The 21046-nt window shown below is 47.6% G+C and overlaps 1 long non-coding RNA gene across 6 annotated transcripts; it reads left to right on the forward strand.

Moving 5' to 3' along the window:
- Window positions 1-5828: 5828 nt before the first annotated feature.
- Window positions 5829-20383, forward strand: LOC143475237 (uncharacterized). 6 transcript variants are annotated; one of them, XR_013120964.1, is made up of 9 exons: window positions 8737-9002; window positions 10537-10727; window positions 11678-13865; window positions 16354-16535; window positions 17007-17242; window positions 17772-18086; window positions 19026-19202; window positions 19564-19783; window positions 19960-20383. It is a non-coding gene; the product is annotated as an uncharacterized LOC143475237 (long non-coding RNA). The 6 variants fall into 6 exon arrangements; XR_013120963.1 differs by lacking the exon at window positions 8737-9002 and adding an exon at window positions 5829-6492 and having other exon boundaries at window positions 17772-19202; XR_013120962.1 differs by having other exon boundaries at window positions 8737-9036; window positions 17772-19202.
- The last annotated feature ends 663 nt before the right edge of the window (window positions 20384-21046 follow it).

A 21046-nucleotide genomic window follows, 5' to 3' on the forward strand; every position in this document is an offset into this window, starting at 1 on the left:
TGTCTCTGTCTGCTCTGTGTCCTCAGAGCTCAGCAGGGCAGTCACTCACTGAACCGTATTGACATGACTGAATATTTGAATGCGATTTTAGACATTAAGACATATTTTTATTAAATTCTTCATGGTTGATTTGAAAAGAATATGTAATAAAACTATATGAAAATTACTGCACATCATAAACTGTATATTAAGCATTTCAATTAAACATTTGTGTCTAAACTTTTTTCCCGTCGGACTCAGGCTATATCTCCGTGTAATGTGTCAGGCTGCACCGTCCTGCTGGGGTGTGTGATGTGTGTTCCTGAGCAGGACTGCAGGACTGGACCTCCAGATGGGGCTCCAGTCAGAACAATCCTGCTCCATCACCCACTACCACTTTGACCTATGACCTACATTAATTATGGGTTTGTTTCCAAACACGCAAGGCACAGTGTGGAACACTATGTTAATCTAATGATGCTGTAATAATGCATAACGCATGCACACACACACACACACACACACACACACACACACACACACACACATCCTCTCCCACATACCACGGATTTACTCATGTTTCGTGTCGTTAGTAATGCCACCTCCCATTTGCATGGGTTATTAACGTGTCCTAATGGCCCCGTGCTCCAGTGCTTCTGAGTTTAATGCTCAATCATTAGTGATCATCAGCACACACCCCAGCAACAGTGCAGGTCAGATGGACCATCTTCTGATGAGAGCTCTAAGTGGCTAACGCAAACAAACTAAATCTGAAATGTTCAATGAAAACATTGTCTGGCCTGCCATGCAGACTTCTGGTCTAGAGGGGAATTTTCCTTAATTGTTGTTTCATCTCAAAAGGTTCGTTCATGTCAGTTAATCACGCCTCCATAAGTATTATAACATGAGAGATCACAAGGTCCTTAGCATGCATGTTGAACCCTTTTACATATACTGTGTGTGTGTGTGTGTGTGTGTGTGTGTGTGTGTGTGTGTGTGTGTGTGTGTGTGAGAGAGAGAGAGAAACTCATTGCTTTGTCTCCTGTCCATCTCTCCAGTAGGTACAACAGCCTGTTTAAAACAGCACAGTGTGCATACAAACACGACAGTCAACATGGCTGTGCTTCTCTCTCAGATGCAGCACCTCACCCTCTTAGACGCTCGGCTGTGTGTGTGTGTCGGTGCGTGTGTGTGTGTCGGTGCGTGTGTGTGTGTTGCAGGGAGAGACGACGTGAGGAGTGGATGTATCGGGGCGTGCTGTCTCACGGGGCCACCTCGGTTACGCTGCACTGCCTGCGTGTTGCTGTACAATGCTCTCAGCGCCGCGGGCCCGGCCCGGCCGGGCGGAGGACGGACGGGACGCTGTCCCGCACTGTCCTGTCGTCCCCTGAGCTCGGGACACACCAGCTCCTCACTCACCTTGTCACACTGCAACAGCTGTCCTACTGTTTTCTTTTCTGGTTTTTTTTTTTTCTTCCTGTCTTTTAATTTCTGCAATATGGCTGGTGTGTATTTCCTCCATATTTCCTGTGGGAAATTAATGCTGGGATTATGGACCTCAGGAGGATTTGACTAGAGATGAGATTTAGAGAGGATGAGAAGTGGCGGTGTGGTAGGGGTTGGAGGCAGAGGTGCGCACACTTACTCATTTGCTTAGCTGCCTTTAAAGGGATCAGCTGAAACATAACCTTTAATTATTGTGTTGTAACCTGGCTGAGCTGGCATGTGTTGGTGGGGGGCAGGGTGGGGGGCCCTGCTGGTGTCCTGTGGTGTGTGGGCGCCCTGATGGTGTCCTGTGGGGTGGGGGCCCTGCTGGTGTGGGCGCCCTGATGGTGTCCTGTGGGGTGGGGGCCCTGCTGGTGTCCTGTGGCGTGGGGGCTCTGATGGTGTCCTGTGGGTGGAGACCTTGATGGTGTCCTGTGGCGTTGATGGTGTCCTGTGGTGTGGGCGCCCTGATGGTGTCCTGTGGCGTGGGGGCTCTGATGGTGTCTTGTGGGTGGAGACCTTGATGGTGTCCTGTGGTGTGGGCGCCCTGATGGTGTCCTGTGGTGTGGGCGCCCTGATGGTGTCCTGTGGTGTGGGCGCCCTGATGGTGTCCTGTGGTGTGGGGGCACTGATGGTGTCCTGTGGTGTGGGCGCCCTGATGGTGTCCTGTGGTGTGGGCGCCCTGATGGTGTCCTGTGGTGTGGGGGCACTGATGGTGTCCTGTGGTGTGGGCGCCCTGATGGTGTCCTGTGGTGTGGGGGCACTGATGGGGCAGGCAGCAGAGGGTGGTGCAGTGGATGTAGATGTTCAGCTGCTCTGGATGAGCACCTGACATTAGGGAGGTTCCACCAGCTCGTTGTCTTCTAATGACGCACACTTACCCTCTAATGACAATTAGGGGCAATTTTTTAAATGAATATGAATCGGACAGAAAAAGAAAAGAGTATATGAGCTTGTCACTCAGCAACAGCGAGAACACTGAAACGAGTGCGCTGTAATTATTCAAAGTAAATAACGTTAATTAATGCAGGGGCCTAATCAGTTGGAGTGAAGTCGACACAAGCCTGTGTTTTCTCCTAGATCTCCTCTGCATCGCTCTCTGCATCGCTCTTAGCCTGAAATCGCCCGTTTCAAAGTTGTTTGTGTTGATGTGAACATGAGGGACTATGTGCAAAATTAAAGTTATTTACTTTGAATAATTACAGTTAATTAATTAATTAATGTCACTGACTGTTTCATCTCTGATCAAAGTAGCAGCGTGCAGTCGAGTGGACATTACAGAATGGTTTTCCATGTGATCAGTGATGTGGTTCTGGAAGCTGATTGGTAGTGATGTGGTTCTGGAAGCTGATTGGTAGTGATGTGGTTCTGGAAGCTGATTGGTAGTATTGTGGTCCTGGAAGCTGATTGGTAGTGGTGTGGTTCTGGAAGCTGATTGGTAGTGGTGTGGTTCTGGAAGCTGATTGGTAGTGATGTGGTTCTGGAAGCTGATTGGTAGTGGTGTGGTCCTGGAAGCTGATTGGTAGTGATGTGGTCCTGGAAGCTGATTGGTAGTGGTGTGGTCCTGGAAGCTGATTGGTAGTGATGTGGTTCTGGAAGCTGATTGGTAGTGGTGTGGTCCTGGAAGCTGATTGGTAGTGATGTGGTCCTGGAAGCTGATTGGTAGTGATGTGGTTCTGGAAGCTGATTGGTAGTGGTGTGGTTCTGGAAGCTGATTGGTAGTATTGTGGTCCTGGAAGCTGATTGGTAGTGTGTGGTTCTGGAAGCTGATTGGTAGTGTGTGGTTCTGGAAGCTGATTGGTAGTGGTGTGGTCCTGGAAGCTGATTGGTAGTGATGTGGTTCTGGAAGCTGATTGGTAGTGGTGTGGTTCTGGAAGCTGATTGGTAGTGATGTGGTTCTGGAAGCTGATTGGTAGTGGTGTGGTCCTGGAAGCTGATTGGTAGTGATGTGGTCCTGGAAGCTGATTGGTAGTGGTGTGGTCCTGGAAGCTGATTGGTAGTGATGTGGTCCTGGAAGCTGATTGGTAGTGGTGTGGTCCTGGAAGCTGATTGGTAGTGGTGTGGTCCTGGAAGCTGATTGTAGTGGGTGGTTCTGGAAGCTGATTGGTAGTGGTGTGGTTCTGGAAGCTGATTGGTAGTGGTGTGGTCCTGGAAGCTGATTGGTAGTGGTGTGGTTCTGGAAGCTGATTGGTAGTGGTGTGGTCCTGGAAGCTGATTGGTAGTGATGTGGTCCTGGAAGCTGATGGTAGTGGTGTGGTCCTGGAAGCTGATTGGTAGTGGTGTGGTTCTGGAAGCTGATTGGTAGTGGTGTGGTTCTGGAAGCTGATTGGTAGTGGTGTGGTCCTGGAAGCTGATTGGTAGTGATGTGGTTCTGGAAGCTGATTGGTAGTTGTGTGGTTCTGGAAGCTGATTGGTAGTGGTGTGGTCCTGGAAGCTGATTGGTAGTGATGTGGTTCTGGAAGCTGATTGGTAGTGGTGTGGTCCTGGAAGCTGATTGGTAGTGGTGTGGTTCTGGAAGCTGATTGGTAGTGGTGTGGTTCTGGAAGCTGATTGGTAGTGATGTGGTTCTGGAAGCTGATTGGTAGTGATGTGGTTCTGGAAGCTGATTGGTAGAATGTTATTAGAGATGATTAAAGACATCATCCCTCTTTAATCTGGTGATGGTTCTCTTTCCCTGAAAGGCCTTAAGGGAGTGCCATGCAGAGATGAGTATTATTACCACTGATAGTACTGAGCCCCTGAAACTTTAATCAATCAATCAATCAATCAATCAATTAATTATTTAGTTCTGGTAGTGGTGTGGTTCTGGAAGCTGATTGGTAGTGGTGTGGTTCTGGAAGCTGATTGGTAGTGGTGTGGTCCTGGAAGCTGATTGGTAGTGATGTGGTTCTGGAAGCTGATTGGTAGTGGTGTGGTTCTGGAAGCTGATTGGTAGTGGTGTGGTCCTGGAAGCTGATTGGTAGTGATGTGGTTCTGGAAGCTGATTGGTAGAATGTTATTAGAGATGATTAAAGACATCATCCCTCTTTAATCTGGTGATGGTTCTCTTTCCCTGAAAGGCCTTAAGGGAGTGCCATGCAGAGATGAGTATTATTACCACTGATAGTACTGAGCCCCTGAAACTTTAATCAATCAATCAATCAATCAATCAATCAATTAATTATTTAGTTCATTTTTACTTTTTGGAGAAAGAGGGAGCATGTTCCAAGAGGAAACCCAAACCTCAGAAATCGACTAGCTCCATTTTGCTACTCTTGGTGTCCCCGCACAGATCCAACAGGTCCAGCAGGTCCATCAGGTCCAGCAGGTCCATCAGGTACCAGCAGGTCCATCAGGTACCAGCAGGTCCATCAGGTCCAGCAGGTCCATCAGGTACCAGCAGGTCCATCAGGTCCATCAGGTTCATCAGGTACCAGCAGGTCCAGCAGGTCCATCAGGTTCATCAGGTACCAGCAGGTCCAGCAGGTCCATCAGGTACCAGCAGGTCCAGCAGGTCCATCAGGTTCATCAGGTACCAGCAGGTCCATCAGGTCCATCAGGTACCAGCAGGTCCATCAGGTCCAGCAGGTCCAGCAGGTCCATCAGGTACCAGCAGGTCCAGCAGGTCCATCAGGTCCAGCAGGTCCATCAGGTACCAGCAGGTCCAGCAGGTCCATCAGGTCCATCAGGTACCAGCAGGTCCATCAGGTACCAGCAGGTCCATCAGGTCCAGCAGGTCCATCAGGTACCAGCAGGTCCATCAGGTCCATCAGGTTCATCAGGTACCAGCAGGTCCAGCAGGTCCATCAGGTTCATCAGGTACCAGCAGGTCCATCAGGTCCAGCAGGTCCAGCAGGTACCAGCAGGTCCATCAGGTCCAGCAGGTACCAGCAGCCCAGGTGACCATGTCTGCTCAAATCAAACTTTATGCTTTGTTGTGGATGCAAGGAAGATTTAAGATGAAGACTTCAGACAACATTGATCAAGTTGTGTGTGTGTGTGTGGTGTGTGTGTGCATGTGTGTGTGTGTGTGTGTGTGTGTGTGAGTGTGTGTGTGTGCGTGCGTGTATTTGTGTGGGTGTGCGTGTGTGTGTGCGCGTGTGTGTGTGTGTGTATGTATTTGTGTGGGTGTGCGTGTGTGTGTGTGTGTGTGGGTGTGTGTGTGCATGTGTGTGTGTGTGTGGGTGTGCGTGTGGGTGTGTGTGTGCATGTGTGTGTGTGTGTGGGTGTGTGTGTGTGTGTGGGTGTGTATGTGTGTGTGGGTGTGTGTGGGTGTGTGTATGTGTGTGTGTATGTGTGTGTGTGCGTGTGTGTGTGGGTGTGTATGTGTGCGTGTGTGTGTGGGTGTGTGTGGGTGTGCGTGTGGGTGTGTGTGTGCATGTGTGTGTGTGTGTGTGTGTGTGTGGGTGTGTGTGTGTGTGTGGGTGTGTATGTGTGTGTGGGTGTGTGTGGGTGTGTGTATGTGTGTGTGTATGTGTGTGTGTGCGTGTGTGTGTGGGTGTGTATGTGTGTGGGTGTGCGTGGGTGTGTGTGTGTGTGCGTGTGCGTGTGTGTGTGTGTGTGTGTGTGACGGCAGGCTGTAAGAGAGTGCAGCTAGACGTCATCTGCTAAGCAGAGTTCCTTTGAGGAACTGGGGATTGGGCAGGGAAGTAGGTCAGTGTCCAGTTCCCCATCTTTGCTCCCTGAGCCTCTCATGTCAGCCGTGTTGACAGGAGCGATGGTCTCAGCACGGGGAGAGCGCATCTCCCCCCGCCCTCCACGCCCCCCACACCCCCCCTCCCCTCTGAAGAACACCCCCGCGCTCGGCCCTTGACAAGAGACTTGCACTAGTTTTGCGAAAGAGGTCATGTGACTAGGGAGAAGCTGGTTTTCCTGCCTGTGTGAAGCGTGGATCCCTGGAAACAGCACGGTCACATGCATCATTGTTCCCTCTAAGATTGGAGTCGAAGAGCGCACTCCATCACCGCGGCCGGGGCACAGCTACACCTGATGGAGGGAGCAGAGCGCTGGATGTGATGGAGATCTGTAGCCGATCAGGGAGACAAGCAGGTGCTAATAGCACTACGATATATGGAATGGTGCTTTTAGAGACAGAATACAGTCCTAACAAGTCACTTTACAGTGTGTGTTCACAGCAACCTGTGGAGAGGTATAAAAATCTTACTAGTGATGGTGAACGGTTTGATCCTGCTTCAGGAAAGCAGGAGACACACTTTAATGATGTGCTGATAAATAAATAAGTTTTAGGTGGAACCTAAATTCAAATGGAATTTAAGATCAAAGATGTAAATAGCAAACTCACATTTAATGTTCTTACCGCTGAGCTTGTCCGACTTGTCGCCTCACTTATCAAACAGTAAACAAGTCTGTTAGATTTTTTTTTTGATAAAGTTTTTTTTATTTTACTTTAATTATCCATTCCTTCATTCATTTTTGACTCATCACCAGTTCGCTGTTATGTACAGGATTTCTTCACAGCATAATTGTGTGAATAATGTGAATAAAAAAAAGTTATGGTGATTACATTTAGGGGTGACCTGCAATAGTTAGGGGTGGGCAGATCGATATTTATATCGATAGTATCGATACAAAGGTGAGGATCGGTATCGGATCGATACCATGGCGAAAATATCGATTATTTTGCTGCAGTTTTAGAGGTCTGCGCGGGATTGCTTTTTTTAAATGCCGCTCCCGCCCGCACCTGCTTGTTTTAGTCCCGCTCCCCGCCCGCAACCGGCCAAAAAATCGCTTGTTTTAATCCCACACCCCGCCCCGCCACATACACATTTCTGTCGCCCCCGCCCGCAATCCTAATATGAATTGAATTAATTAGATTTAGTACTTGAAATTTTCTTATGTATTTATTAAAACAGCAATATAGCGATGGATCGCGCTGTCCCATTTCTTACCACAGTCCAAACACATGCCGTCAGGTGACGTACACCAACACTTTCTGATATCAATCACAACAAGCCGATTTCCCTCTCCATTAATTACAATGGAATATGACTTCCATACATCAGACTTTCCTGTAGTTGGCTTAATTGTGGTGTATTCGCCTGTTTTAATTGAATTTTCCACAGCTGAAACTGGTTGACCGTCTACAGCAGGGGTCGGCAACCTATGGCATGCGTGCCACCATTGGCACGAGGCATAATCACTGGCACGCGACATGCTGGACCAGCATCAGCAAAAATATATATAATTTAATATAAATTATTATATTATTGGATTATAATTTAATTTAGATTCGACTATGAAAATCCTTAGTTGAATACACCCCTAATTACATTAGCAGCTATTAAAGGTTAATGGTCCGACGCGCTTTATTTTTCTGATAGCTTGTGTTTTCCGTTGAACATGTGTTGGAACACCTCCACCCTACTGGTCTTACTCCAGACGTACTACCAGTGTTGAACACCTCCACCCTGCTGGTCTTACTCCAGACGTACTACCAGTGTTGAACACCTCCAACCTGCTGGTCTTACTCCAGACGTACTACCAGTGTTGAACACACCTCCACCCTGCTGGTCTTACTCCAGACGTACTACCAGTGTTGAACACTTCCACCCTGCTGGTCTTACTCCAGACGTACTACCAGTGTTGAACACCTCCACCCTGCTGGTCTTACTCCAGACGTACTACCAGTGTTGAACACCTCCACCCTGTTGGTCTTACTCCAGACGTACTACCAGTGTTGAACACCTCCACCCTGCTGGTCTTACTCCAGACGTACTACCAGTGTTGAACACCTCCACCCTGCTGGTTCTTACTCCAGACGTACTACCAGTGTTGATCACCTCCACCGCTGCTGGTCTTACTCCAGACGTACTACCAGTGTTGAACACCTCCACCCTGCTGGGTCTTACTCCAGACGTACTACCAGTGTTGAACACCTCCACCCTGCTGGTCTTACTCCAGACGTAACTACCAGTGTTGAACACCTCCACCCTGCTGGTCTTACTCCAGACGTACTACCAGTGTTGAACACCTCCAACCTGCTGGTCTTACTCCAGACGTACTACCAGTGTTGAACACCTCCACCCTGCTGGTCTTACTCCAGACGTACTACCAGTGTTGAACACCTCCACCCTGCTGGTCTTACTCCAGACGTACTACCAGTGTTGAACACCTCCACCCTGCTGGTCTTACTCCAGACGTACTACCAGTGTTGAACACCTCCACCCTGCTGGTCTTACTCCAGACGTACTACCAGTGTTGATACACCTCCAACCTGCTGGTCTTACTCCAGACGTACTACCAGTGTTGAACACCTCACCACCTGCTGGTCTTACTCCAGACGTACTACCAGTGTTGAACACCTCCACCCTGCTGGTCTTACTCCAGACGTACTACCAGTGTTGAACACCTCCACCCTGCTGGTCTTACTCCAGACGTACTACCAGTGTTGAACACCTCCACCCTGCTGGTCTTACTCCAGACGTACTACCAGTGTTGAACACTTCCACCCTGCTGGTCTTACTCCAGACGTACTACCAGTGTTGAACTACCTCCACCACTGTCTTGGTGCCCGTGGACCTAAGCGTGACCTCTCCACGGTAATTCCTTCACGGCTACCAAAGGATAAACTCTGTGAGAAATGTAAAAGCCGTCAGTGTTTGTTGAGTGTGTGTTTTGTGTGTCAATGTGTGTTGAGTGTGTTCAGTGAGTGTTCAGTGTGTGTTGTGTGTTCAGTGTGTGTCAATGTGTGTTTGTTGATTGTGTTCAGAGAGTGTTCCGTGTGTGTCATTGTGTGTTCAGTGAGTGTTCAGTGTGTGTAGAGTGTGTGTTCAGTGTGTGTTCAGTGAGTTTGTTATGACTGCTCCTCCGTTCCTAGCATTTCCTTAGCAGTGTGTTATATCACCTCTCATCTACCTTCCTTCACCTGGGCAGGTAGCACTCACACGACCCCCCCGTGCTGTTGTCTGACTCTCGTCTTACAGGGACTAATGCTAATGATCCTAATGATAGGATCTCATTCATTTAGAGAACTCTGTGAATGGTAATGCACTCATGACCTCGGGGCCCAATGTCTCTTAACCCTAGATTTAGATTATTTATTTTTTTTCCCATTTTGAGATTTTAGCGACAAAAATTTAACAGTAATAAAGTAGAGAATAGTTCTCAGCCATTTTTATCAGACAGTAATCAGACCACAGTGTGAGGAGTACTGAGGAGTATTACTCTTACACACATTTCACACTTTCATCATGAAAACCTGTTGTCTGTTTCAACCTCAGTATGTGAGGCATTTTCTGCAGCCGTTTTGCCTTTACCCTGACACCAAACTACCACTGACCACGTCAACTAAGAGTTGTCTCTCTCCTCCCCCTCTCCTCTCGCTCTCTCTCTCCCCTCCCATCGCCTCTCCCCCTCTCTCTCTCTCTCCCCTCCCCTCTCTCTCCCCCTCTCTCTCTCTCCCTCTCCCCTCCCCTCTCTCTCCTCCCCTCTCTCTCCTCTCTCTCCCCTCTCTCTCTCTCCCCCTCTCTCTCTCTCTCCCCTCCCCTCTCTCTCTCCCTCTCTCTCTCTCCTCTCCCCTCCCCTCTCTCTCTCCCTCCCCTCTCTCTCTCCCTCTCTCCTCCCCTCTCCTCTCTCTCTCCCCCCTCTCTCTCTCCCCCTCTCTCCCCCCTCTCTCTCTCTCCCCTCCCCTCTCTCTCTCCCTCTCTCTCCCCCTCTCCCCTCCCCTCTCTCTCTCCCCCTCTCTCTCTCCCCTCCCCTCTCTCTCCCCCCTCTCTCTCTCCCCTCCCCTCTCTCCCTCTCTCTCCCCCTCTCTCTCTCTCTCTCTCTCCCCTCCCCTCTCTCTCCCTCTCTCTCTCTCTCTCTCTCTCTCTCTCCCCCTCCTCTCTCTCTCTCTCTCCCCTCCCCTCTCTCTCCCCCTCTCTCTGTCTCTCTCTCTCTCCCCTCCCTCTCCCTCTCTCTCTCTCTCCTCTCTCCCTCTCTCTCCCCTCCTCTCTCTCCCCTCTCTCTCTCTCTCACTCCTCTCCCTCTCTCTCTCTCTCTCTCTCTCTCTCCCCTCCCTCTCTCTGTGGCTCTCTACACTTCTACAATCGCTCTTCCTCTCTTCCTCTCTGTCCTGGTTGACCGGCCCCGCAGCCGGACGCTGTCAGAAAGCCTCACTGATGTGAAGAAGCTGCTGTTCTAATGAGCGAGTCTCTCGGTCCGGTCGGGTCCGGTCCGGTCGGGTCTGGACAGCGTGGACCAAGCCCCACACATCCCTGTGCGTGTGGAAGAATGTTCATCTGCCATGCTGGGTTTCAGCTCCGGCTCAGCGTCACGTGGCCTCGGTAAACCACGACAAATTAAGCTGAGCAAAAAATGAGAGAAACTGCTTTGAGTTGGTTCATTTGCTCTAAATTAATCTGTTTGTGTAACTTGTCCTGGGCTGATTAGATCCACAACTGAGCAGCTAAACTTGGAGCAATTCAAATACCTCTAAGCAGTCGATTTTATTCAAACCATTCGAGTAAAGGCAGCTCCCTCGCCTTTAATTAAGTGTAATGACTTGGGCGCTGGAAGGGAAGACACGGGAGAGGCGTGATTGAGTGCAGGTTTCAGGAAGCCGCCGTCCTGAGTCTGCCATCCCAGTCTGTTCCACCACACAGCTCACAGCTGGAGGTCTGCAGAGAGGGGGGTGGGAAGAGGGAGGGGGGGAGAAGGGGAGAGAGAGAGAGAGAGAGAGAGAGGAGAGAGAGAGAGCACACTAGGCAGCACATGCCAGGGGTCCCCCCTGAACGCAGGATCTCCGGACCCCCAGAGCATTAACCTTTTCCTTTAATTAACACAGTCTCTGTGGTCCAGGGAGAGAGGGCAAGAGAGAGAGAGAGAAGGAGAGAGTGATGGAGAGAGAGCGAGAGAGGGAGCAGGGGATGAAGGCCGTGAGGTGAGCAGGGCTTCGTGCTGTTGTCAGGGAAGCAGGAGGGAGTGAGAGTGGAAGGTATGACTAATGTGTGTGGGGCCAGACAGTGGACCAGGGCTTTCTTACGATCTGGCATAATGCCCTCTCCACACACACACACACACACACACACACACACACACACACACACACACACACACACCACACACACACACACACACACACAACACACACACACACTCGTAGAGCTACACTGAAAGCAGAAGGACGAGGCCCAGCTGCTTACACACAGACTGGACAAGATGGGGGAAATGTAGTTTAATATGTGACTATTGTCTAGTGGTTGTTCAGCGTCTTATATGTTCTGAACAATTTCAGGTGGGAAACTCTAAGAGAAACCACACTGCCCTGTCCCTAGACGACACACGCCTCTGAAGGACAGCAGATATTAGAACTTACCAGTACTGTCCTACAGCCTTCTACCTGCTGTGCTTAGGACTGTTTAACAGAATTATTATTAATATTTCCACAAAAACAAGCCCTATTATTATTTTGACTCCATGAAGCTAATAGCATACAACAATAGTGGTTCAGGCCTAGCCTGAGTTTGGCACTGTGTGTGTGTTATTTTAGGCCTCTGTGTTTGGCACTGTGTGTGTTATTTTAGGTGCCTGTTTTTGGGACTGTGTTTGTTATTTTAGGCCTCTGTTTGGAACTTTGTTTGTTATTCTGGGCCACTGTATTTGGAACTGTGTTTGTTATTTTGGGACACTGTGTTTGGACCTGTGTTTGTTATTCTGGGCCACTGTGTTTGCTATTTTGGGCCACTGTGTTTGGACCTGTGTTTGTTATTCTGGGCCACTGTGTTTGGAAATGTGTTTGTTATTTTGGGCCACTGTGTTTGTAACTGTGTTTGTTATTCTGGGCCAGTGTTTGGAACTGTGTTTGTTATTCTGGGCCAGTGTTTGGAACTGTGTTTGTTATTTTAGGCCACTGTGTTTGGAACTGTGTTTGTTATTTTGAGCCACTGTGTTTGGAATTGTTTGTTATTTTGGGCCAGTGTGTTTGGAACTGTGTTTGTTATTTTGGACCACTGTGTTTGTTATTTTAGGCCATTGTGTTTGGAACTGTGTTTATTCTGGGCCACTGTGTTTGGAACTGTGTTTTGTTATTTTGAGCCCCTGTGTTTGGAACTGTGTTTGTTCTTTGAGGCCAGTGTGTTTGGAGCTGTGTTTGTGATTTTGAGCCAGTGTGTTTGGAACTGTGTTTGTTATTTTAGACCAGTGTGTTGGGAACGTGTTTGTTATTTTAGACCAGTGTGTTGGGAACTGTGTTTATTTTAGACCAGTGTGTTGAGAACGTGTTTGTAATTTTAGACCAGTGTGTTGGGAACTGTGTTTGTTATTTTAGACCAGTGTGTTGGGAACGTGTTTGTTATTTTAGGCCAGTGTGTTGGGAACGTGTTTGTTATTTTAGGCCAGTGTGTTGGGAACTGTGTTTTTTATTTTAGGCCAGTGTGTTGGGGATGTGTTTGTTATTTTAGACCAGTGTGTTGGGAACTGTGTTTGTTATTTAAGACCAGTGTGTTGGGAACTGTGTTTATTTTAGACCAGTGTGTTGGGAACGTGTTTGTAATTTTAGACCAGTGTGTTGGGAACTGTGTTTGTTATTTTAGACCAGTGTGTTGGGAACTGTGTTTGTTATTTTAGACCAGTGTGTTGGGAACGTGTTTGTTATTTTAGGCCAGTGTGTTGGGAACGTGTTTGTAATTTTAGACCAGTGTGTTGGGAACTGTGTTTGTTATTTTAGACCAGTGTGTTGGGAACTGTGTTTGTTATTTTAGACCAGTGTGTTGGGAACGTGTTTGTTATTTTAGACCAGTGTGTTGGGAACGTGTTTGTTATTTTAGTCCAGTGTGTTGGGAACTGTGTTTGTTATTTTAGACCAGTGTGTTGGGAATGTGTTTGTTATTTTAGACCAGTGTGTTAGGAACTGTGTTTGTTATTTTAGACCAGTGTGTTGGGAACGTGTTTGTTATTTTAGGCCAGTGTGTTGGGAACTGTGTTTGTTATTTTAGGCCAGTGTGTTGGGAACTGTATTTGTCATGGTAAAGGTTACCATCTCACTTCAGCGGACAACATTAATGCCTTCCTCACTATTCCTCCACTAACAACAAGATTATCTTGGCCACTTCGACTAGAAATGGTTGCCTTCCTACGTGACTGCAGCACCTCCGTAATTGGCAATAAGTGACATGCTATTTATTATTGTTAAGGCTGTAATAAATACGTAAATGCATAGCTATGCTAGCGTTGAACTAACAGTCAGACATGAACGCCAATCTTCAGTTTTAGCTACTTCAAAGCACCCAAAACCACAGCCTGCTGCTGCTTATATGAATGTGTTGTCTTATTGTGCAGGGGACACACTGTTGATTCATTTTGTTGAATCTTACCAGTGAGGAATAGATATTTGGACACGGGTGTCTCCAGAGGCCAAAGCTGGTCTGTGTTTGTACAACGCCAGTCGCCACGAGTCAGATGGCAAAGGCCCGTATTACACTGAGGTGACTGATCACACTGATGAGTTAGATGTTTGGTACTGGAATTGAAGGAACTGAAATTTAGACCCACTCTCACAAAATCACCATCATCACTAAATGTGACATAATCAGTGTTATTGTTCACGTTCACATTCTTTAAAAAAAAACGTGCCATATTTGTCAATTGTGATTTTTCACCGCAATCAAAATTTGTCCTTTTACCCATCTGTGCAATTAGAACACACACACAAACACACACACACTAGTGATTACTAGAGGGCTGTGGATCACACATGCCCAGAGCGGTGGGCAGCTCTAGCCTGGGTTAGGGGTTAGGTGCCTTGCTCAAGGGCACCTCAGTCATGGCCTCAGGTCTGGGAATCAAACCCATGACCCTCCGGTCACAAGACCAGTTCCCTATCACAGGACCATGACTGCCCCTACTATTTGATCAAGTCAGTGTAATGTTGGAGATCAGGTGTGTGTAATGTTGGAGATCAGGTGAGTATAACAAGTGTAATGTTGGAGATTAGATGAATGTAACGTTGTAGATCAGGTGAGTGTAATGTTGTTGGAGATCAGGTGAGTTTAATCTTCGAGATCAGGTGAGTGTAATGTTGGAGTTCAGGTGAGTGTAAAGTTGGAGAACAGGTCAGTAACATTGTAGATCAGGTTAATGTAACGTTGGACATCAGATGAGTGTAATGTTGTTGTAGATCAGGTGAATGCAATGTTTGTGGAGATCAGGTGAGTTTAATGTTGGAGATCAGGTTAGTGTAATGTTGTAGATCAGGTGAGTGTGACGTAGATCAAGTGTGTGTAATGTTGGACATCAGATGAGTGTAATGTTGGACATCAGATGAGTGTAAGGTTGTAGATCAGGTGATTGTAACATTGTTGGAGATCAGGTGAGTAACGTAGATCAGGTGAGTGTAACATTGTTGGAGATTAGGTGAGTAACGTAGATCAGGTGAGTGTAACATTGTTGGAGATTAGGTGAGTAACGTAGATCAGGTGAGTAACGTAGATCAGGTGAGTAACGTTGTAGATCAGCTGAGTGTAACATTGTTGTAGATCAGGTGAGTAACGTTGTAGATCAGGTGAGTGTAATGTAGATCAGGTGTGCGTAACATTGTAGATCAGGTGAGTGTAATGTAGATCAGGTGAGTAACGTTGTAGATCAGCTGAGTGTAACATTGTTGTAGATCAGGTGAGTAACGTTGTAGATCAGGTGAGTGTAATGTTGTTGGAGATCAGGTGAGTAACGTTGGAGATCAGGTGAGTGTAATGTAGATCAGGTGTGCGTAACATTGTAGATCAGGTGAGTGTAATGTTGGAGATCAGGTGTGTGTAACGTCGTTGGAGATCAGGTGAGTTTAACATTGTTGGAGATCAGGTGTGTGTAACGTTGTTGGAGATCAGGTGAGTGTAATGTTGGAGATCAGGTGTGTGTAATGTTGGAGATCAGGTGTGTGTAACGTTAGAGATCAGGTGAATTTAACGTTGGAGATCAGGTGAGTGTAATGTAGATCAGGTGTGCGTAACATTGTAGATCAGGTAAGTGTAATGTTGTTGGAGATCAGGTGAGTGTAACGTTGGAGATCAGGTGAGTTTAACGTTGTTGGAGATCAGGTGAGTGTAAAATTGTTGGAGATCAGGTGAGTTTAACGTTGGAGATCAGGTGAGTGTAAAATTGTTGGAGATCAGGTGTGTGTAACGTTGTTGGAGATCATGTGTGTGCAATGTTGTAGATCAGGTGAGTGTAACATTGTTGGAGATCATGTGTGTGCAATGTTGTAGATCAGGTGAGTGTAATGTTGTTGGAGATCAGGTGTGTGTAACATTGTTGTAGATCAGATGAGTGTAAGGTTGTTGGAGATCAGGTGAGTGTAATGTTGTAGATCAGGTGAGTGTAACATTGTTGGAGATCAGGTGTGTGTAAGGTTGTTGGAGATCAGGTGTGTGTAACATTGTTGTAGATCAGGTGAGTGTAACGTTGTTGGAGATCAGGTGTGTGTAACGTTGTTGGAGATCAGGTGTGTGTAACATTGTTGGAGATCAGGTGTGTGTAACATTGTTGGAGATCAGGTGAGTGTAATGTAGATCAGGTGAGTGTAACATTGTAGACCAGGTGTGTGTAACGTTGTAGACCAGGTGTGTGTAACGTTGGAGATCAGGTGAGTGTAACATTGTTGATCAGGTGAGTGTAACATTGTTGGAAATCAGGTGTGTGTAACGTAGATCAGGTGAGTGTAATGTTGTTGGAGATCAGGTGTGTGTAACGTTGTAGATCAGGTGAGTGTAACATTGTTGGAGATCAGGTGAGTGTAACGTTGTAGATCAGGTGAGTGTGACGTTGTAGACCAGGTGAGTGTGACGTTGTTGTAGAAGGATGTGATGGAGATACTGTTGGATTTCTTCCTTCAAAGTGTTTTTATCTGTGGACAAAGACCATAACCTGGTCATCTCTCCCGAAGCAGTAATCCGTCCACCCTCCGCCCTCCTCTGCCAGGTGGAGATGGTGGGCCGTGACGGGCGTGGAGCGCTGGGACAGAGTGAAGTGCGGCGCCAGGTGAGAGAAGATGGAGGTGCCAGATCCCCTGATCGTCCTGCTGAGGACCCTGAGCAAGGACACAGTCTCCCTGCCCCCATAGATCAGCCAGCCCTGAATGTCAACCCGCACAGCAGACACTGGTATGCCAGCCCCCCACACCCACTCCATCTCTCTCTCTCTCCCACTCCCTCTCCATCTCTCCCTCTCCCACACCCACTCCATCTCTCTCTCTCTCTCTCTCCCACTCTCTCCCCATCTCTCTCTCCATTAACTCTTATTTTCCCATTCCCTCCATATCTGTCTCTCTCTCGCACTCAGTCGTACCTCTGCCTCCCCTCTCCCTGTCTCTCTCTCTCACTGCTTCTCCCACTCCATCCCATCTGTCTCTCTCCCCTCTCCATCTCTTCCACTCCATCCTCTCTCTCTCTCCCTGTCTCTCCTACATCCTCTCTCTCTGTCTCTCCTACATCCTCTCTCTCCCTCTCTCTTTCTCTCTCCCTCTCCCTCTCTCTCTCTCTCTCTCTCTCTCCCTCTCCCTGTCTCTCCCTCTCTCTCTCTCTCTCTCTCTCTCTCCTCTCTCTCTCTCTCCCCCCACCCTCCCCATCTCTCAGTGAACTGGCCCAAGCCCCTCTGTCTGATGACACCCGCCACGCTAACGACCCAGTGTGGGATCAGAGCGGTGTGGGGGGGGGGGGGGGGGGGGGGAAGCTGGAAGGAGCAGGGATCCAGCTGGAAGGTCACGCCTGGCGGAGGCCAGAACCAGCCACAGCACCGGGGAGGATGCACGCGTCACTACCAGGACCAGGCAGGGGCACACCTACGAGGTGTGTTTCAAAGGACAAGAAAGGTTAGAGCATCTTCTCAATAACAGCAATGGTGAAATGAGGTTGCCAGATCCTCTCCACTCCGAGTGTCTCTCCCAACCTCTATTATGATGTACGAACTTTAATAACAAATTCACAGTGCGCTGCAGGGGCCTCCAGAACCCCCCCGTCACTGGGTTTTGTTGCGTGAGAGTCTCATGTGACATGTCCATCTAGGACAGAATCCAATACTTCAAAGAGTCAAGCACTGTAATTTTGTCCATTACAAATACAAACCCTGTCTGTCATATTTGATAAGGTCCCCTAGCAGCAAGAACAACAAATCTCCATGTTCAACCTTGGATAATATTGTATTATTGTGTCCTTTTGTAAAGCAGTTTGGAAACCTTGCATTAAAAATGTGCTATATAAATTAAGCTTGTTATTACTATCATCATCATCATCATCAACAATAACAAAAACAATAATATCTGGGCTTTTAAAAAATCTGATAGCAATTATAATCTGAAGATCTTTGCTCTGGTGTAGTCAGGATGGATGTGTTTGTTTCAGATATATTATCCAACAGACAGGACTACTGAAGACCTCAGACAGCACTACTGAAGACCTCAGACAGGACTACTGAAGACCTCAGACAGGACTACTGAAGACCTCAGACAGCACTACTGAAGACCTCAGACAGCACTACTGAAGACCTCAGACAGCACTACTGAAGACCTCAGACAGCACTACTGAAGACCTCAGACAGGACTACTGAAGACCTCAGACAGCACTACTGAAGACCTCAGACAGCACTACTGAAGACCTCAGACAGCACTACTGAAGACCTCAGACAGCACTACTGAATACCTCACACCACTTCACTGTGTATTTACATGTATTTACAAGAATGATGTTCAACAAATGAGGACAGTTTTTTGATAACTGTCACTCAAACACAGTTCTGATGCCACGCCCATTAATTGCAGTCTTAGGCTCCGCCCAAAATGCAATACTTCCCTCCTATACAGTATGTGACGAAGGGTAGTATGTCTGAATACATAGTATGCACTAAACAGTAAATGAAAAGTACCCGGATGGCTTACTGAATCGGGAGCCATTTTGAAGCACGCGATTGCAGCACACTGTCCTATCCCATGATTCAACTGGAGTATTTAACTATGATCATGTGACCATGTTATATGACAGGTAAAATGGTGGATGTAGTGTGTCTGAGGTTGTAGCGTACTGCCCAGTCACCTACTGAAAGAACATAGGCCTACTACTTTAACGGATGAGCAGAACGTACTGCACTGAAATCTAGTGTGTACTGTTTAAGTACGGCATTTCAGATTGAGTCTAAGTCTCAGCGCCCCGCCGGTCTTACGCCCATTAACTACAGTTACAATCCTGCCAGAGGGAGCACACATTAGCTCCCTTATCCAGCGAGCTATCTTACCCACACCATCTCCAGCCTGTTTTAAAGATTTTCAGCCATTTGGAAGTTGAGGGGTAAAAAAAAACTGTTGAAACTGATTAGCGAATCACAGCCCAGCCCGACGATGTGTGTTTGGTATAAATTTAACCAGATCCTTTACACCCAGTGTGTGTGTGGCATGGCAGAGCAGAAAAAAAAGGGAAACTTAGTTAAAGCGCTACATTAAAACCCCACACAGACGCTCAGCGTCCGCCCTCTTCGCCGCGCTCGTTAGAGAGACTCAGGATCTTCGCTCTGTGGCTCCGTGTCTTGGTTCTCCTTCAAGCCTTCGGCGTCTGACGGTTTGTTTTCCTCCCCTTGTGTGTGTGTGTGTGTGTTTTTTCTCCCAGTGCTGCTTTTGTCTCTGTGAAGCATCAGGAGGTTTTGGCTTGTGAGCAGAGCGGTGGGTCTCTGGGGAGGTCTCCAGCAGCGATGCGGGGCACGCCGACGACCTCTTCCTGCCTGGTGTGGGTGGCGTCGGAGAGGAGAGACGAGGCAGTCTGCCCTCCCCCCCGGAGGTCTGGACGGTAGGTCTGCCGTTGCCATGGGACTCTCCTCAGGAGAAGGCCTTATTCTCAGGGTCGAGCATCCATGCTGGTGCTGTAATTACGAGCGTGAGAGAGGAAAAAAAAAAAGATTGGTAATTCCCGCAGATGTATGTAGAACTTTTCCTCCTGGGAGACGTTCACATCTCAAAGTTCTAGTAGATGAGTTTTAATGAGGCGAAGTCAAGTGTGCATGCGCGCGTGTGAGTGTGTGCGTGATGGTATGTGTGTGTGTTCGCGTATTAGCAAGTACATGTTTGCATCTTGGGCCCAATTGAATGTGTGTAATTGGCAAGCAGTATAAAATGTGCTGTGTGTTTTTTTTTGTTGTTGTTGTGGCGAGGGCAAGTCAGGGTCACGTCGGCGAGCGTCTGCGCCGGGCCTTCAGCTAGCATTATTCTGGAGAGAAACGGGTTCGTTTTGGAGGAACACATTAACCGCGCTCGGAGAAGGCGGTGTGGGAAAACGTGTCAGAGTGATAATGCGACTTCAAGATAACCAAGTCAGATGGAACCACAGAACTTCATCCGTACTGGATCGGATCTGATCAAAAGGCACTGAAAGTAATCACCATTCAGACTAATGATCTTTGGCGATAGCTAATGTTTTCTTCATTTCTAAGATTTACATATAGCAAACAACCAAAGCATAAACCCAGAATCTCTGTGTGTGTATGTGGGATCAAACAGCACACCAAACAAAATTCCACTAAGCTCCATTCTTTCCCACCCATGTCCAGAGGGGTAGACGTGTCCTGTGTGTCTTCACAGCCACTAAAAACGTCAACACCTCGACTCTCAGTCAGGGCTCCATCATCAGGGCTGGCGTCAGACGTCTGTAGCCCTCTCAACAGCGCCTGAGCTCTCCCAACTCTGGGGCTGACGGAAACCCACGGTGAGCTCGCCCGACGCCGGGGGAAGTGCAGGTTGTTTTGCGTTCGTCTGTTCGTTGATTTGCATGAAGGGGAGCAGGGAGCCCGGGTCTGGGAGCGGGGACTCGGAGGCGAAGAGCTGAGGTGTCTCAGACTGGGGGAAGTTGCTTGACAGCGTGTCGGGAACTGGGGCCCAGTTCACTCTGAAGAGGGAGACGACCGAGACCCCTCGACAGTGCGCAACAGAGCTACAAATAGATGTTTACATCCTGGAACCACTTTGAATGGCTCAATAAAGCAAAGCATATCAATCTTTGCTCTTCTGTGATGTTCCTCCATTTGCCTCTTTTGTCACATGGTGAGTAGGGAATTCACACTGAGGTGTGAGAGCGCCTGTCAAGTTTTAAGGGTATTATGAAAATAGGTGCGAGATTATATTCAATAAAGTGAAAAATCCTGACAACAATGTAGGTCATAACTTTCCAGTTAAGCTGTCTTTAAAAAAAAAACACCCCTGAAGGCAACGCAAGAGGCAATTTTCTACACATAAAAAACAGGTTGAGATAAAGTAAGCTGACAGTTGACAAAACAATGAAAAGATATAGTCAGGATATTACTTCTTCCAATCCAGAAATTACCACACGATTACAACTTGTAGAATGGTTACCATGTCGGGAAATAAACTAATGAAATACGGAACAAAATATCACAGCATGAAAAGGGACCGTTGTTCTGATTTTGGCCTGATTGTTGATAGCATTTAACACCCAGTGAGCAAATGTGCGTATGCATAAAATGATTAAATGATTATGAAAATTCCTCTGCTCAAAATATATTTTAAAAATGTGATAAAAAAGAGAAAATGACAATGCCCTGATACTGCCTCAGCCAGGTGCCTTTAAAGAGGTCATCACTGCTAAATGGTAGAATATTTGGGGTCAAAATGTGGTCTTGG

Source organism: Brachyhypopomus gauderio, chromosome 14 (genome assembly GCF_052324685.1).
Source record: "Brachyhypopomus gauderio isolate BG-103 chromosome 14, BGAUD_0.2, whole genome shotgun sequence".
In the NCBI taxonomy this organism is placed as follows: domain Eukaryota; kingdom Metazoa; phylum Chordata; class Actinopteri; order Gymnotiformes; family Hypopomidae; genus Brachyhypopomus; species Brachyhypopomus gauderio.